Below are 15,186 nucleotides of genomic sequence, written 5' to 3'. Positions count from 1 at the left end.
AAACAAAGTGCAGGGTTGGCCCAAAAAGAATGCAGATGGATCTCAGTTCTGAACACCATGACACCTATGGGTTTAAATGAAAACTTGAGTTTTGCAGCCTTCCTGTGATATCTCTACCGGTTTTTATTCTTTTAACCTTTTTAATTTGATATTAAAGTGCTTTCTGTTCTGTTTTAGATTGTGCCTAGATCTGAATACCTATTAGAGTTTGGTGTCTCTGTCCTATATACATGCCACCTACGTGAAGTCCAGGACGAATCATGAATGGAAGAAGCTTTTACTCCATCCTTACTCTCCTTAGTATTTTTTACCCAATATCTTCTATCATTAATGTAATTTATTATAATCTATATGCATATATGTACCTATACTATCTAATTTTAGTGATGACACTATTGTGATTTTTTGTTGTTGTTCACATTATTTTATTATTATTATTATTTTTATTTTTCACTTTTTATTATGTATTTATCTCTTATATGTGCTTCAATATGCACTCGTACACCTTTACTGCATACTTCGTATTGCCTTATTCACTGGTCGTCTCTTATTTAATGTAAATCAAGCTTTATGGTCATATCATCTGATTGATGAAATTGATGACTACACCTTATTTATTATTCACTGTATACAATTAAAATTATTTTATATTATCCATTGTATATGCACTTACAATATGTATTTATTTAATTATTTATTTGTTTTACTAATTAGGTATAATAATACTTCCTTATTAGATTTGAACACATTTAATAAGATTTATATCTTAACTCTATTCACAATGCACTATGTTTTGTGATTTAGCTATTTCCTTTATTTCTCACTTTATCCACTAGATGGCACTATTTTAGACCGATTATAAGAGTGAGTATGTGTGTAGGTATAATGGATTCATGAAGATAGCTGTAGTTGGGGGAGTTTCTTTCTATCTATCACCTTTCATATATATACATACTTACTGCCCTGCTAGGGCCATCGGGACAGATTAAGTAGACGGGACGCCGATTCCTGACCGTTGGATGTCTTTCTGGTTCTGCGCCTGCGCTGTCTCCCTGGTGACGCGTCCCGGGACTCGCGCATGCGCAGTAGGATAATGACATTCATCGGCAGTGTATCTTTGCGCGTCATCCCTGGGCGTCACCACTGTCAGTTAGGCGCCGCTTATACCGGCGCCTGATTGGCTTAGAATAATTAAAGGACAGTGAAGACCACTACTTAAACTAGGCACAACCATAACACCGGCACCCCTTGAGAAAGCTACAAGCGAAATGCGCGTCGGGGCGCACTTCCATACTCTGGGTCACACGATTCTCCTTAAATTATGGGTAAGTGCATTTACTGGATCAATAGGGACACTTGCTACTTTTTTAGGAACACTAGTTTTCTTAGGCAAACGGTCTAACGGTCTGGTCTGCTGTACTTCTTGCATTTGCATCTTAATATTTTTTATAGATGTACCCTGTATAGGAGCAATTTCGATTATCAACATAAACTGTATACTTCGATGTGATCAAATATTTTGTTTAATATTGATATTTGTGACTTAGTCAAGGACTCATTTTTAGATTCTCTGTTCTTTGTAATTTTGTGTATTTATTATTAATAAAGATATGTAAAAAAAACTTTTTTTGCACATGTGGATATATACGGACTCTCTTTCTCTGGTTTATTAAAGTGCAGTATATATAGAGGATATGACATCATCTTACCAATTACATATGTAAATTCAATCCAAGTAATCCCATAGGTATACTGACACTCTTTTGGCCCCTGTCGTACTAACGGAGGCCTATGGACACGTTTAGCATGTACACTAGAAACTTTCCTGGCATACACAGTAACTGTACTTCACAAACATGATGCGAACAGAGCCTTAGGCTGGGTTCACACGACCTATTTTCAGGCGTAAACGAGGCGTATTATGCCTCGTTTTACGCCTGAAAATTGGGCTACAATACGTCGGCAAACATCTGCCCATTCATTTGAATGGGTTTGCCGACGTACTGTGCAGACAACCTGTTATTTACGCGTCGTCGTTTGACAGCTGTCAAACGACGACGCGTAAATGGACTGCCTCGGCAAAGAAGTGCAGGGCACTTCTTTGCCACGTAATTTGAGCTGTTCTTCATTGAACTCAATGAAGCACAGCTCAAGATTTACGAGCGTCTCAGCCGCCTCGCAAAATGCGAGGAGGAGCATTTACGTGTGAAACGAGGCAGCTGTTAACTGTCTGTCTTTTCACACGTAAATGCCTCTCAGCGTGTGAACATACCCTTAGTTAAGCCCTATTCACATCACGTTTTTGGCCTACACTTAACGTATACTGTAGATCCGGAGCTTATATGCAGGATGCCTAACAGTGGAATCGGTCACCCATAGACTATTATGGCATTCGTTTAACGGACACATCATTAAAAGGTCATGAGAGTTCATGAAATATCCGTTAAATGTATCCCATAATAGTCTATGGGTGAGGGATGCCACAGCTAGGCAGCCATCACAGCCTATGTAAAAGATCCCGCTAAACGTAGTGCTGTGAGTGGGGCCTAAGAAGTTCTATCCTAAAATGCAGATAATTAACAGATTTACATTGCCAACTTAGAACTCTCTGTTGTACAGTAAATGTGTTTTGACACCAAAGTAGGCATCAAAGTTAATACCACAACTTTAATTGCATTCTGTTTTGTTCAATTATGCTGTAGGAAGACAAACATTTTAAAGGACCAGACAACAAAAAAATTGGAAAAATCAACATACAGCAGTCAATGGGTCGTGGGACAAAATGCTCTTGTAGTCCATTTGCCCTATTCCTCAATAGTTATTGTTTTCCATAGACTGTAGTAAACCCTTGCAAAGACAGTATAACATGAACATTTAAAGAAGCACTTCCACAAATTTGTTTTTTCTCCCAACGTTTGTAAATGCAATGGCGTGCATGATTCTGAGATCAAAGAAATTTACCAAGGTGCCTCATCCTGTGTTTTTAGCCTCCGTTCAGTCCTTCCGTTGGACCACGTGACCCCCTCGATCTGACTGGATAAATCCTAAAACTCAGCTGTGTGGACTGGAAGTCAGTGTCTCTATTCATACCTATGAAACTCTCATCGAGGCTCTCACTATCATTAAATTTACATTGGTAGATTGATAACTTTTTAATATAGTTTTGGCTTGGTGCCCAGTCTATTAACCCCTTGACGCACAATGAGGTGCCGGTACATCATAGTGCAGGGGAAGAAGTATGGAGCGGGCTCACTTGCTTAGCCCTCTGCATACGCTGCGGGTGTGAGCTGTGTATTACAGCTGACTAACCCTGCACTAATGGCCAGGAACAGCGATCGCACTGTTCCCAGCCGTTTAACCACTTATATGCCCTGGCCAATAGTGTCTGCGGAATTTAAGCCGTTACAAATAGAGGGTCGGGCCCCTCTAACAGCCCATTGGCCCCCCAAGACACAATTGTGGGGTGCCAATGGTTGATATGGCAGGCCAGGGGGCCCAATGAAGGCCCCTACATCTGCCTTCAATCTGCCTCCCTTAAACCCTGCCTCTGGCAGGGCTTAACAGAAGTTTGTGAAAATGACTATACATTGCAATACATTAGCATTAGTCTACGTTGAAGTTCCCTAGGGGGACTAATAAAAAGTGTAAAAAAAAAAAAGTTAAATAAAGTTTATAGTAGTGAGAAAAAAAAAAAAAGTTCAAAAGAAAACCCCTTTTCCCATTTTTTTTTGTAAAAAAACAAAACAAAATTGGTATTGCAGCGTCCGTAAAAGTCCTAACTATTACAATTTAGCATTATTTAATTTGTACGGTGAACACCATAAAAAGAAAAAAATATAAAGCGCCAGAATAGTTTTTCTTTGTTACCTCAAAGTGAAAAAAATCTTGAACGGGTAACTTAACGTTTAACAAACTTCTGAAATGTCATAGTGACATGTCAGAAGGTTTGATTGGTGGGGGTCCGAGCACTGAGACCCCACCAATCTCTAAAACGAAGCAGCTGAAGCACTTGTGTGAGTCGTATGTATCAAAAAGTTGTACCAATAAAAAACACAGCTCGTACCACAAAAAATAAGCCCTCATACCGCTCAATCGACTACTATTTTCTTTGTATAAGGAGTAAAACATTAAAAAAAAAACTATATAAACTATAAATTTGGTATATCCGTAATCGTATTGACCAGCAGAATAAAGTTAAATTGTTGTTTTTACAGCACGTAAAAACGAAACCCAAAAGAAAATGGAGGAATGACAGGTTTTTCCCAATCCCACCCCACATTTTTTTTTCAGTTTCCCAGTAGATTATACTAGTCCTTCTCAATGAATTAGAATATCAAAAAGTTAATTTATTTCAGTAATTCAATTAAAAAAGTGAAACTTCTATTATATAGATTCATTACACACAGAGTGATCTATTTCCAGCATTTTCTTCTTTTAATGTTGATGATTATGGTAACAGTTAATGAAAACCAAAAATCTTGGTCTCATAAAATTAGAATATTATATAAGCCCAATTTCAAAAATGATTTTTAATACCAAAATGTTGGCCTACTGAAAAGTATGTACAGTATATGCACTCAATACTTGGTCGGGGCTCCTTTTGCATGAATTACTGCATCAATGTGGCATGCAGGCGATCAGCCTGTGGCACTGCTGAGGTGGTATGGAAGCCCAGGTTGCTTTGATAGCGGCCTTCAGCTCGTCTGAATTTTTGGGTCTGGTGTCTCTCATCTTCCTCTTGACAATACCCCATAGATTCTCTATGGGGTTTAGGTCAGGCGAGTTTGCTGGCCAATCAAGCGCAGTGATACTGTGGTTATTAAACCAGGTATTGGTAGTTTTGGCAGTGTGGGCAGGTGCCAAGTCCTGCTGGTAAATGAAATCAGCATCTCCATAAAGTTTGCCAGCAGAGGGAAGCATGAAGTACTCAAAAATTCCTGGTTCTATGGGGTATTGTCAAGAGGAAGATGAGACACCAGACCCAACAATGCAGACGAGCTGGAGGCCGCTATCCAAGCAACCTGGGCTTCCATAACACCTCAGCAGTGCCACAGGCTGATCGCCTGCATGCCACATTGATGCAGTAATTCATGCAAAAGGAGCCCCGACCAAGTATTGAGTGCATATACTGTACATACTTTTCAGTAGGCCAACATTTCGGAATTAAAAATAATTTTTGAAATTGGGCTTATATAATAATATAATTTTCTGAGACACTAAATTTTAAGTTTTCATTAAGGCCTCATGCACACGACCGTAGCCGTGTGCACGGCCGTGATTTTCGGGTCGGCCGGCTGCGGACTGTCAGCGGACTGTCAGCCGCAGGCCGCCCGCAAATCGTGGGACATGCACATGGCCGCGGCCATTGTTTTCAATGAGCCCGGACTGCAGAACCGGGCCGTAATAAGACATGCCCGTTCTTTCTGCGGTCCGGGCTCCCGGGCCGTGCACGGACCGCAAAAACTACGGTCGTGTGCACGGCCCCATAGAAAAGAATGGGGCCACAATTCTCCCGTGGATTTTCGGGGGAATTGCGGCCGCAAAAACACGGTCGTGTGCATGAGGCCTAACAGTTACCATAATCATGAACATTAAAAGAAAAAAAATGCTGGAAACAGATCACTCTGTGTGTAATGAATCTCTATAATATATGAGTTTCACTTTTTGAATTGAATAACTGAAATAAATTAACTTATTGATGATATTCTAATTCCTTGAGAAGGACTAGTACAGCACTTTAAATGGTGCCAATAGAAACTACAACTCCTCCTGCAAAAGACAAGCCCTCATACCACTCAATTGACAGAAAAATAAAAAAGTTATGGCTCATGGAACGCGGGGAGTGAAAAATGAAAAAACAAATAATGGCTTGGACTTTAACCCCTTTCCGACATTTGACGTATCCACACGTCATAGCTGGGTTGGGGAAGTATGGAACGGGCTCACGGTGTGAACCCGCTCCATACGAAAAAAAAAAGAATAATTGTAAAAGTTAAAAAAATTTTTTTTTCCCCTAGAGCATAATAAAAAAAGAAACATAATTGGTATCGCTGCATCCGTAAAAGTCTGAACTATGACAATATATCATTATTTAACCCACACGATGTACACCGTAAAAAAAAAAAAATTGTAAACGCCAGAATCTGTATTTTTTGGTCACCTCATCTCCTACAAAAAAATGGAATAAAAAGTGATCAGAACGTCGCTTGTACACCAAAATAGTATCATTAAAAACTACAGCTTATCTTGCAAAAAATGTTATGGCTCTCAGAATTTGGCGACTCAAAATAAATTAAATTTTTTACACCTAGTTTTTTACTTGTAAAAGTAATAAATTATAGAAAAAAAACTATATATATTTGGTATCGCTGTAATCATATTGACCCGCAGAATAAGGTTAAAATGTTGTTTTAATTGCACAGTGAATTCCGTAAAAACAAAGCGCAAAAAACAATGGAGGAATCCGTTTTTTTCATTTTCTACCCCACAAGTAATTTTGTTACCATTTCCTAATAGATTATATGGCACAATAAATGACGCTACAAAAAACTCGTCCCGCAAAAATCAAGCCCTCATAGGACTATATCGACGGAAAAATAAAAAAAAGTTATGGCTTTTGGAGGGTGGCGAGGAAAAAACGAAAATGAAAATCTGAAAGTTGTTTACGATGGTAAGGGTTAAAGTGTTAAGCGCTTTTTTTCTCTGTTGCTAAGTGGCATTCTCCCAGTAAACAAATCATGCATTGACCGTCGCAATGAAAAATCTGTATACCTTATTTCTTTGCAATGTATATGGATCTCTTTTTGTCCTCCTCAGCGTGCGTGCTCCTGTCGTCTCTCCTCATACAGACAGTAATTTGCGCCTGCACGTGTCTTTTCATGATGTCATCTTCTGAGGCAAAGGCTCTAAGCTGCCTGAGCTATGTGGCAAAAGCTCAGCAAAACTGCACCATTTCTCATAGTCTGACTACGCAATGTCTGTCCAACAATGATAACTTCATATCATTTACATAATCTACAGGCTGCCCCACTGAATTATGGGAACTGAGGGCACTGGTGTTATTACACGACGTACAGGCAAATGCTGCAGAGTGACCCCTCACCCTCAACCATGCAGCAACACGGATATTGAATTAAACAAATGGCGTGTGGACACGGGAAAAAGTGGGGAAAAGATAAAAAAATAACTCAGAATATATTGTGTCAACTTTGTCACACAATTAGGTGTTGTTTTTTTTTGTGAAATGATAGGTACATTTTGAACATTTTCTCTGTCAGGTACATTTCTACGTACAGTATGATCTGCACATTGTTGCCTTTAAAAGGTCTCAACAAGACTCTCCTCTATTAGACAGAACGGAGAGCTGCTAAGAAAAAAAGGCTTCCACCCTGGAATCCATTGAGCTGAATGGGTACCATGTAACCCTACATTTCCCTGAAGAGGTTTCTGCAGAGGATATATGTAGCCAGCAGCAACTTTCCCCTGTGATATGAGCTGATCGCTCAGGATTTCAGAAATTGGACTTGCGGTAATCAGTCTTTAACCTTTAAAGGGGTTGTTACGAAAAAAATATATAATTTTTTTTTAGTTTGTCAACTAGACTTGTGACAAAAGACTGATCACTGTGGGTCCAGCCACTAGGACTGAAAAAAAAAAAAAGTTTTCAGTGATCCCACAAAGTCAAGCATGTATTTTTAATAAAGTTGCCATATCAGTCTTAGGAGTGAAAGGTCCTGGGCCATGTAAACGAGTGCCGATCAATGAGACAGCTCGTTGATCTGCGCTCATTTGCTCCTCTCACAAGGAGCTAGTATGGGAACGAGCAGTCGCTACTCCGATCATTGGTTTTCATACATTTTTATCATGTTGGCAGTGCGTCTCCCTGTTTACATAGGGAGATGTGCTGCCGAAACGATAATATTTTACTTTTTAAAACTATGCAATCAGTCGATGAACGATTGCTCGTTCATCAGCTGATCGTTGCCCTCTTTACAAAGGGCAAATATCGGCAACGAGCGTTCTATGAACGCCCGATAATTGGCCGGTGTAAAAGGGCCTTCACTCTATAAGTAAAAAATATTAATAGACCAATGTCCATTTAACTAAATATTTCAATCTGATGAATTTGCTACATGTTTTCTTTTTATAAAAAGGTTAGAAACACAGAGGTCTGTTGCACTTACATTTCTATTTAACTATAATAGAGGTACTTCTGTCAAGAGTCGTTACAGACATGTCCTTTAGGAATTGCTGAAAGTTTTAAAGGTTATAAGACTATCTGATACAAGTGGAAAGAGCATTCCAAAAAGTGTATGAACAACAAAGAAAAAATCGGGTAGACCATAATGAAGGAGCAATAAAGAATGATGATAGAACATCATAAGACACATGCATAGAATGAATATTTCTAACATTGCTAAGAGCTTTGAAGTAGGAACCAACATTTTTTATTAAATCTATTTGAGAAAGTAAAGACATATAAATATGTTGTGTCTACTCAGTAAGTGCTATCCTTCATAAACATGCATTCTTGTACAATTTATACAAATTTCAAAGGCCCCATTCACATCGCGTTTGTGCTATCCGCCGAGCGTATATGTTTTTAAACACTAAAAAAGTATTGAAAACGTATAGCTCGGTGTATACATAGACTAGAATGGGTCAAACATAGACTAAATAGCATCCGTTTGGTCTATGTTTGTCTAGGCTTACGTTGGGATACTGTTTTTTTAAAGTATTGAAAAGCGTAGTCTGCTACGCTATTCTGTACGTCAACAAAACGTACGACAATTATATATATTTTTTTCAAATGAACACTGCTTGTTATTATTCAGTAGTGTTGAGGAAGTGATGGCTCAAAATATATTAGACTGACATTTTAGACGAGTGTTTAAACCGACACTCACTTCAGAAATGTATCCAGCTCCAGATCATAGATTATATAAATATATATCGGAGAGAAGTAGAGACACAGACATTGCTTGTATGCTCAAAAATACTCCTCTGAGGTTTATTGATCAAACAATTCCAATAATATAATTTAAAAGGGGTGTAGGCTTCAATCATTTACAATATGAGAGTAACTATGATTCAGCTAATAGCATACAATGAGAATATTTCATACTGAGCCAATTACAGACATACAATACATTTCAAATGTAATATTATAATTCTTCATTAGATGCTTATGTTACTTAAGACCTGGTCTACTACTCTGGCAGGAATACAATAGCTTGTTCTTCTAAACGGGGAGTGTTAAGGAGTTATATTCACATACAGAAGGAATGTGTCTCTCTCACTGAAAGTATCTTTTTCCCTCCACTCTTATCTCACTAGTCCTTTTCCTTATGAAAGAGCTGTTTTAGTTTCAAAGTCACCAGGCATCTTACAAAAAACTTCACATAAGAACCAAGGACACACATAGCTAATTAAGAAACATACAAAATCAGCATTAATATACTTGTCTTAGGCTGGGTTCACACGACCATGTTACGTCCGTAAAGTACGGAACGTATTTCGGCCGGAAGACCCGGACCGAACACACTGCAGGGGGCCGGGCTCCTAGCATCATAGTGATGTATGACGCTAGGAGTTATGTTACGTTACGTACGTTACGTACCAATCAGTGTCATGAACTTCTCTCCATTCATTTACTCAGCACATCCTAGATCATGATGTGCAGTCACATATTCACACATTAACATTACTGAAGTGTCTTGACAGTGAATAGACATTGCTTCCAGCCAGGACGCGATGTCTATTCACACTCCCTTCACTTCGGTAATGTTTGTGTGGGAGTTAATGACAGCAAGCGAGATCACGCTTGTTGGGTTAGTGGACCCACTGGGCCGTACCGCCTTGACGGTATGGCAGCTGGCCAACAGGGCGCAGGTCACAGTCTGTAGTTCGTATAGTGTACCTGTGGCAGCTCAGACAGTAGCAGGGCAGGCTCGGCTGGGGCAGCAGACAGACGTCAGGCATAGTGTAGCAGGACAGGTGTGGAATACAGCACAGCATGACTACAGCTGTAGCTCAGCACGGCACTTGACCAGGATAGCACGGGATACAGGGAACTGGAAAACACTAGGAGACCATTTGCATAGACAAACTTTGGGTATGACAACAATGCTCAGGCATGGGAGGAAGGGGCTTGGCCCTTCTTATAGTCCAGGGTACTCATGGGCTAATTTTACATTAAACTCCGGTGCGCGCTGCTCCTATAAGAGCGGGCACGAGCACCCTACGGGACCTAGCCGAGGTAAGCGGAAGTGAGCGCTGGCGTCTCCTGAGAAGGAGACGGGCCAGCGCTTGCAGACCCATGGCTGCGGCCGTCAGGAGGTGAGTGAACCTGATGGCAACGCTTGGTGTCATTAACTCCCACACAAACGTTACCGAAGTGTCGGGAGTGTGAATAGACATCGCGTCCTGGCTGGAAGCGATGTCTATTCACTCTCAAGACACTTCAGTAACATTAATGTGTGAGTATGTGACTGCTAATCATGATCTAGCAAGATTACTATGTGCTGAGTAAATGAATGGAGAGAAGTGTATGACGCTGATTGTCAGCGTCATACACTTCTCTCCACAACGCCACTTGGTCAAAAAGTAAAAACACGCCCAGTTGGGCATTAAGAAAGTCATTAGCATAAATCTAAAATAGGTCAAAACTCTGTCAAAATGTATCGTTTTTCGAAATAAAAAACACTGTTGTAATTTACATTACAGCGCCGACCACATTATGTAGAAGATACGCCACTTATAATTTGGTGACAGAGCCTCTTTAAAGCAACAGATGACTTTTATTCACTAAATGGATTCTTTAAGACACAAGGTAAATATATATATGTATATTTCTTGTAACAGGGGGAGAAGGTCTTTGAAGGTGGAATATAAATTACATCTCTGCATAATCCGGCATCCTGCTCGATAATCCATAATCTAATTTAATACAGAGAATATGAGCAAATGGACCATCCATCACAGTAGGAACATTTATTGTTTACTGCCAGTGGATAAAATTCTGTCCATGGTCATGTGATGGACACACAAGTTCACGGCTCATTAGTTACAGTATGTGTATCAGAGCTGTGTCTTCTAACTAGCCGTGCACTTGTTTGTCTATCACATGACCATGACAAAATTCTATCCACTGGAAGTGAAAAATGAAAGTTCTTGCTGAATAACAACAAGCAGAGATCCTGAAAACCATTAGGAATTAATACAGAAAGTACATCGGAAAAGTGTATAACTTTTAATTACACAAATAATAATATTAAATTGCTGAAACCGGGCAACCCCTTTAAGTAGTAAAACATTAAAAGGAACTATATAAATGGTCTTGCGATAATAGTACTGACCTGGAAAATTAAGTTAACATGCCCGGGTCAAGCCATAAAAATGAAAAACAGGAAACAATGGTAGATTTGCTGTTTTCTCCCCCCCCCCCCCCCAAATGTAATACAAGTTTTTCAATACATTCTATAGATCCTAAAATGGTGTCATTGAAAAAAATACAACTTACCCTGCATAAAACAAGCCCTAGTATGTCTACATCAACGGAAAATGTATGGCTCTCTGGAATGCAGTATTGCGAAGTATTGGCCTAGACAGTTCTTCGCCTAAAACCCCATGTCATCATTTGCTAGACGCCACAGGTGCACCCCCTTAGATGCAGCAGAGATGAAGACCGTTCGGAAACGTTCGTCATCTGTCTATGGATTTTATCACCGAATTGCCTCCCTCTGAAGGGAAAACGGTCATTTGGGTTGTGGTGGACCGTTTCAGTAAAATGTGTCATTTGATTCCATTGCCTCAACTCCCTGATTCCAAAACCCTGTCTAAATTATTTATTGATCAAGTGGTTCGTCTGCATGGTATTCTACAATATGTTATCTGTGCTAGGTGTACAGTTATCTTTCTCTTCTGCATTTCACCCCGAGACTAATGGTCAAACTGAGGGCTTTAATCAAACCTTGGAATAGTATCTTAGGTGTTATATTGTGGATAACCAGGCTGAATGGGTCTTGTATCTTCCATTAGCAGAATTTGATATAAATAGTAGTCACCATGTTTTTCTTGATACCTCGCCGGTTTTCTGTAATTATGGTTTTCATCCTCGTTTTGGTTAATTTTCCGCCTCTTCTAGCGATAACCCTGAGGTGGAAGTTGAATCAAATAAACGATGCACAGTTTGGGCTCAGGTTCAATCGAACCTGAAGAATTCCCAATTAATTCAAAAGAGAAATGCTAACAAACGTACGGTGGGTCCTGTGTTCCGTGTGGATCAAAAGATGTGGCTTTCTACTAAGAATCTACGACTGAAAGTACCGTCTCATAAGATTGCTCCCATGTTTATTGGTTCATATGAAATTGTTGAAGTTATTAACCCTGTGTCTTTTCGCCTGTCTCTTCCTCCTTCTTTTAAATTTCATGATGTTTTCACAAATGTCTCCTTAAAAAATTTGTACCGCCGTCTAATCCACTCAAGAAACCTCCTCCTCCAGTTCAGGTAGAAGGAGATATGGAATTTGAGGTTCAAAGGATTGTGGATTCCAGAAGAGTCAGGGGTACACTCCAATACTTGGTGCACTGGAAGAGGTATGGGCCAAAAGAATGAACTTGGGTACCTGCTTATTCAGTTCATGCTGATCGTTTAGTTAATGTTTTTCATTTGAAGTCTCCTTTGAAACCTAGTCCGAGGTTTAAGGCCCCTCATACAAAGGGGGTACTGTTAAGAAAAGTCAGTTACTTTTAGGTTGTCATGACTACTAGCCAAGCTTCTGGGTGGCCCTAGTTTGAAATTCATAGCCAATCTATTTTCTCTATCAGGGCCAAGGGTGGAGTATTTGAGTCTGTTCAGTTTCTTGTTTGTTGCTTGTGGTTTTCTTGTCAATTAATGTGTCTGATCAAGCTCCTGGTTACTCCCTGAATTACCTTGAATACTTGGACTCTTTGAACTGGACTTCAGCTTTGTCTTTGGATTTACCCTCCGCTCACTTATTTGGATATTCTGCTCACAGCTGGTTTTGACATCTGCAACTCCTGGTATACTTCTGTTTTGTGATTTGGACTTTTAGTCTCTTCTGGTTTTAACTCTGCTTATTTATTACCCCTCTGGCTTTCTGGTTTTTCGTTCTGGTATTGGCTGCAAGTCCACTCCTGTCCAACACCTTATTCTGTAAAAGCAACCTGGGTTCTATGCGGCCAAATCCAACCTGCCTTGCGGTGGGCTCTGGTGAAAGCCGTAGTGTAGCCTTAGACTCTGCTGACCAGAGTGGTGACAGACTTGACGTAGCTGATTTACTCATATGCTTGATCCAGACAGTCACCAGCTGTCTTTGGGGAATTGCTCGTATAGCAATTCCATAAACTTTCACTCTGGGAAATTGCTCAAATAGTGATTCCGTGACAAAGACCTTCTGTGTCCTTGGGGCTAGTAAAGATGCCATAGATTAGGCAATACTGGTGCATAAATATTTTGTACAATCCTGTGATTTACCCCATGGTCATGATCCAAACACGGCTATATGGTGAATTAAGATCATGCACAATGCCCAACCCGAGATGACCCCACATATGACCGCCTATACCTGCCCAGTAAGAGGGCTAGGTATGGAATTAAAATGTATGAGCACTGCAAGAGCAGATCAGGCTACACCCACCAGTTTAAGTTTTACGGGAAGGATGCCCCCCTTTCTCGGAGTCAGTGGAAAAAAGTGTGGGATTTAGTGCAACAACTGTTAGACCAGGGTTACCACCTCTACGTGCCATCACAATGTGAGATGCTTATCAAGGCCCTAATATTTGGGAACAAGGAAGAAGAAGGCCCAAGAACTTGCATAAAGGATTGTGTCAAAGTTTACCACACATCTATGGATTATTAATTATATTATTTATTTACCCCATTATTATACCATTTTTTTAATCTCCTAATGCACTCTGCAGAGCTTACATTATAAACGGAAATACCATTAAAACCACAAACAAAACTACTACCAGGCAAAAGCGACATGGAGTCAAAAAGCTGACTACATTATATGCCTTTGTGTAGTTTGCAAAATATGGTCACTTCTCTGAGGTTTCTTTTACTATTTTGACCTCAGAGCCTTGCAATTGTGGGTAGTGCTATGTTAATCGCCAAATAGGCCCACAAATGCGCATGGTACTCTTTCAATCCTGAACCCTGCTGAATGTCCAGGCAAAAGATTGTGTAGGGTATTTCTAAAACTAGGAAACAGAATAATAATTAGAGAGCTGTCTTTTCACAGTGACACAACATATTGGGCACTGAAATGAAAAGTCGCTGCGGGACAACTGTCCCGTACTGTAATCATGTTTTCAGTACGGGACAGTTGTTCCACGGAGAGGCAGGGACTCCTAGCGTCGTACATAACTATGATGCTAGGAGTCCGGCTCCCTGCAGTGTCTTCGGTCCGGGACTTGCGGCCGAAATACGTTCCGTCCTTTACGGACCGAACATGCTCGTGTGAATCTAGCCTGATGTGTTTCACAGGGATTAAAGTAAAGTGGTGGTGAAATTATAAATTTTTTTGCATAAATTTTAATACGTCATGCTTGCCAGAGGCCTTGAGGTGCCAAAACATTAGAAGCACCCAAAAGACCCCATTTTGGAAACTAGACCTTTCATGTAATTTATCTAGTGGTGTAGAGGGCATTTTGACCCAACGTGTTTTTCAGAAATTAGAGCACACTGAAAATTGCCGTTTTCTTTCACTGTTTTGCCATTTCAGTGCCCAATATGTTGTGCCACTGTGAAAAGACAGCTCTCTAATTATTATTCGGTTTCCTTATTTTAGAAATACCCTACACAATCTTTTGCCTGGACATTCAACAGGGTTCAGGATTGAAAGAGTACCATGCGCATTTGTGGGCCTATTTGGCGATTAACATAGCACTACCCACAATTGCAAGGCTCTGAGGTCAAAATAGTAAAAGAAACCTCAGAGAAGTGACCATATTTTGCAAACTACACAAAGGCATGTAATGTAGTCAGCTTTTTGACTCCATGTCGCTTTTGCTTGGTAGTCGTTTTGTTTGCTCGTGTGAATCCAGCCTAAAAGCTTACTAAGGCTTCCTTCACACACAGAATGTATCTGCCAATTTAAACTGCATCAAAAAACGCTCCAAAAAAAGTGTTAATAAAATGTAACATGTGTTTTTAGTGTA

The sequence above is a fragment of the Rhinoderma darwinii genome, chromosome 4 (genome assembly GCF_050947455.1).
Source record: "Rhinoderma darwinii isolate aRhiDar2 chromosome 4, aRhiDar2.hap1, whole genome shotgun sequence".
NCBI lineage: Eukaryota > Metazoa > Chordata > Amphibia > Anura > Rhinodermatidae > Rhinoderma > Rhinoderma darwinii.
Note: the sequence above shows the minus strand (reverse complement) of the source record.